At 36.4% G+C, this 4,885-nt stretch overlaps 1 pseudogene; it reads left to right on the plus strand.

Moving 5' to 3' along the window:
* The first annotated feature begins 3,137 nt into the window (after nt 1-3,137).
* Nucleotides 3,138-3,555, plus strand: LOC121104205 (annotated as a pseudogene).
* The last annotated feature ends 1,330 nt before the right edge of the window (nt 3,556-4,885 follow it).

Here is a 4,885-nt window from a genome sequence, read left to right on the forward strand (position 1 = left end):
AATAAGTCTTATAACAGAGGGACGTGGAAGCACAGGCAAAGAAGTTTAAGCCTGAGAACTGACACAAAGGAGATTATTTGGACTGGCTTTAAAGAGTAATAGGAGTTTACAAGGGTAGATAGGGGTAAAGAATGGCTTACCAGACTGACAGAACTTACAAAAATCTATATATTGATGCATGGGAATGATTAATAATTATTGTGGGGAAGGGTTTTTATTTTTCTTTTTTCCCCAAATACACTTCAAATCAGACTGTGAGCTCCTTCTGCCTATAAGCAGGTCTAGAGCAGAGTCTGAGCCTGTTTTCAGAAATTGGGATATTTCTGTGAGTATGCTGGAGGCTCAGTCTATTGCTTTGGCCCTAGGAGGGAAAGGTGTGATGCAATAAACACTAGGGCAATGAAAGTTTTTCTGTGCACTCTATGGAAACCCTGACTCCAGAAGCTTGCTTTTTTTTTTTTTTTTTTTTAATTTTTGAAGTTCTTATGTTGTGAAATATCTTGACACTTAATGTCTATTTTCTGTTTTCGGTCTCCTGTTTGGCTTCTGATACAGTTTGGACTCTGCTCAGGGCACTATTTGTGTGCATGCATATATCTCTGTGCATGTGTATGAATGTGCCTGTGACTTTTACAGAAAAATATGAATCTTCTTTGGGGCAATCATGACAATCTTCAGGAAGCTACAGATTCATTAACGCCCCCAGTTAAAGAAAATGACTGTAAAATACATGACTGAGGGCCAGTTTCTGTTTAAAACCTTGAATCTTGAAAACGCCTGCTCTGCTCCTCAGGTCTGCTGAATTTCTAGACAATGTTGCAGTTCGTAATGACCTGTCATACTGATTAAACCTGATCACTTCTTTAGGACTCTTAAAACTAAATACATTTGTTCACCACAACCAGAAAAAAATATGACTGATGGTTTTCCTTAATTAGTAAATATTCCAAAGAACACTATTTTTCACTGGGTTCTCTATATTTGGGTGAATTACACTTTGTAATCAGTGATTAGTAAAGATGCAGGGGAGATTCAGGTAACTATGAAATCCATATTCTAGGATTAAGAGGAATTTCCGGGGTAGCCTCTCCAAACATGTGGGGCAAGTGCCACTATTGGTTTAGAGATGATTTTATGTATTAAAGAGACAACTTTAAATTACATTGGATCACATTAATGAGAAAACAATTCTCTTTCCAGCTTAGTTTCAATCCTGATTGCAGCATGAGGAATGTCCAACTTTGGCACAAAGATATATTTAACAACCTTGACTTTTGATAATCTCTCTTTTTATAAAATAGAGGTAAGCCCTAGTCTCAGAACCTCCAGCAAGCATATATTTGGTGGGACATTAACAATATTGTGGTGGTTCCATTGTATTTATTTAAAACCACTTCTTATTGACAGATGGTTCTTGTTTTCTATTTACTGTAGTGATAAAAGGTTTAAGTTAACTTAATATCCTATCAGTAAATTTATTTACTAAAAAATTTAAAGGAAAACAGAAAGTTGTAATTACTTTTTGATTAAAATCTTGCCCACTCAGGCTAGGTCTCTTGAAGGGAAAAAAATTTTTTTTTTTTTCAAAATTAAAATGCATTAGGAGGTTCTCTGCTAGGTCACTTCTGACAGACAGGTTAAAGAATCATCATGGTTCATACAGGATGCTCAACAATTGTGGGTAAAGGAGGTCAAGAACCCCTATGTTCCTTGAGTTAGCCCACCAATGAACACAGAATTGACCAGGAGGCAAAAAAAAAAAAAAAAAAAAAAAAAAAAAAAAAAAAAAAGACAACAAAGTCATGTGGCTTTTTATTTAAATAGAAAAACAGCCAATCATTCTTCATGGGCTTTCTGGTGAAGTTGCCTTTTATTGAGCTGGTAAAAATTCTCCCTCAAAGGTTATGGAATTGTACTCAATGATAAGGTGTTGTAGCTGCTTCTATAAAATGCCATTTGGCCCTGTCTTATTCTGACAACTGAACTGCCAGTCAAACATGCAGTAAACCTTAATAAAATACAAAGACAAGCAAACCCTTGCTTTGCCCCCCCCATCAGTTCCATCTTTGTAAATGAGAGTAAGGAAGCGTCCAAAGTCACTCCGAAGGACTCTAAAGGTCTCTAGAGGTAATATGCTTATAGGATTACCAAAGGGAAAAAAGTAAAAGGATTTATTTGAAAGGAATACAGGGAAGGAGAATAAAGAAAATAAAGTCAACAAAAACAAAGATATCTAAACTTAAAAGTTTTGAAAAATAAGGATATAGATTATGCTTTTTACTGTATTAAAAATACACTTAAGAATTATACACATCTTCTGAGTGTGTGGCTGAGAGAGCAATTTGCAGAATAGCATTAATGACTGAGTGGAACAACATGGACTCTGAAACGGATGTGAACAAGAAAAACATGTTGAAGAATGACTTGCTCTTCAAGGGCAAATGAATGCGTAATATTGAATTAGGGAGAGAGATTAATGAAAAGATGAAAAATGAGAAAATATTGGTTTATACATAATCCTGTTTTGAGAATAATCTCAGAGGTACATGCTCACTACTTTGAGAAAATTGAGCACTTTTACCACATTTAACTTTTTGACGTAATAATTACAGTACATGGTATTAGAAAAAATAAACCTGAAGAAAAATAGGAACATCTAGGTAACAGATCTTTTCAATATTTGTAATAATTTATACATATATTTGGAATAATTTGTACACAAATTATTTTTTAGTAGAGAGAGAAAATGTTAAAATGTACATGCTTCCAGTGTGAGATACTTGCATATATTATTGCAAACTGATAACAATTTTAAAACATTGGTTTTATAATCTCTACAGATGCAAGAAATAGCATTACATAAGTGTTTGTCATCATATCTACTTCCGTCCCTACTAATAGGTCACAAATAGCTTTATTGCTATATAAGTGCAAACCTATATAAGACAGAAAATATTTATTCAGTGGTTTCAACTATACTCCAAAGTGTGGTTTGTGATTTTTACTTCTGGCTATGAAAGAGTTACTGGTACCAGACTTACTCTTCCAACAAAAATAATTATGAATAGGTGGCCACCATGCCCCTGGAGAGAGGCTGAGGTACCTGAGCCCCAGCGCAAGGCACCAGGGCAGTGAGAATGTCCACTTCGTTAGTCTAGGCCACTTTCTGGGCGGTGAGCAAGAAGAAGCCACAGCCCACTGGGGCTGTCCTCACCCCCTACACCTGCAGCAGTAAACAAGATAAAACAACTTCTTAAAGACAAGCCTGAACATGTAGGTCTGAAAGTTGGTGTCCCAACCAGGGGCTCTAGTGACTTTCTCTTGACAAGAGTATTCTCCTGTATTCTAGATTATAAGAAAAGGAGATTCTGATGAAGAAGTTGTTCAAGATGGAGCCGGAAGAGAATGTTCATCAAAAAGAAAGCACAGCTAACACTCTGAGGAATAGAAATAGATTATGCTAAAGTTAAATTATCTAGTGAGTCTGTTTTCAATAACCCAAACATCAAAGGAATGTATCAAAGGAACCAAAGGAATGAAAGCTTTTATACCTGACTACTCTAGCTATAAGCTTCAGGAAAATTCATGGAGGTCCTAGGCTTACTGAAAAAATTACATCACTCACCATCACATAGTTAAGGTTTATAAGGTATGAGAAAAAGTGATGCATTTTAAAGATGAAAAAAGCCCTACAATTATTTATAAAATTAGACACAATATATTAGGCAACAGTTTTCAGGCACTGACCAATAGGCAGCTCACGAGTGTGTTCCTTGAAAGAAGGAAACTCACGTGGAGAGTGCTATGATCCTCTTAGGTTTCTGCCTTGGAACAGTTTTCTGCCAATGTTCATGAAATGTAGCCTAACAAGGCTGTAATCTCACTAAGCAAAGAAGATAGATCTAGGACTCACATGGTGTTAATATAGCAGAAATCTGCAAAACAGGGTTTGAAAAGAAAGAACTGCATGTGAGAAGTGAAGTCTGTGTGGGGATTCACCACAGGTATTTATTTGACCAAGGCTGGGCAACTCATACTCAGAGTTCAACTATAAGAGGTATTACGAAGATGACCTGCTACAGAGTTGGAAGATGAATGGGGATAGCAAAGATTATGCAGTGTGGTGAATACTGAATTCATGGCCCAGCAAGATTCAGTGAGTCTCTCAGCAAGACCCAATAAAGGACAAAACTTTGGAGTAAATACCACACCATAGGGCAATTGCCACAAGCTAACACTAATATATAAACCAAGTAGGCCAGCCTGCACTAATAGAATAAAATGAAGTTTGACAGAACCAAGAAGATGCACCAGTAATTTCTTTTTTTTTTTTTTTTTAAGATTTATTTATTTATTTGACAGAGAGAGACAGCCAGCGAGAGAGGGAACACAAGCAGGGGGAGTGGGAGAGGAAGAAGCAGGTTCCCAGCAGTGGAGCCTGACGTGGGGCTCGATCCCAGAACGCCAGGATCACGCCCTGAGCCGAAGGCAGACGTCTAACGACTGCACCACCCAGGTGCCCCTGCACCAGTAATTTCTTATCGGTACACATAAAATGTTCACCAAGTCAGGATATACTGGGCTATAAATTAAGCCTCAATAACTTTGAAATTATTGATCTTGCAGAATATTCTGCAATTCTCTGACTAAAACTGAATTATATTAGCAATCAATAGAGAATCAATAGAGAATGAGAGAATGAAAATTCTTAAACTATTTGGAAATTAAATAACACATCAATCAACCCATTACTCAAGAAATCACAAGGGAAATTAGAAAATATTTCAAGCCAAATGACAATAAAAATACAAATGCAAATCTTTGGAGTCCAATAACACAACAATGTGAGCGAAATTTACAGCTTTCTAATGTTTATGGTAGGAAA

Source organism: Ursus maritimus, unplaced genomic scaffold, assembly GCF_017311325.1.
Source record: "Ursus maritimus isolate PB19 unplaced genomic scaffold, ASM1731132v1 scaffold_20, whole genome shotgun sequence".
Classification (NCBI taxonomy): domain Eukaryota; kingdom Metazoa; phylum Chordata; class Mammalia; order Carnivora; family Ursidae; genus Ursus; species Ursus maritimus.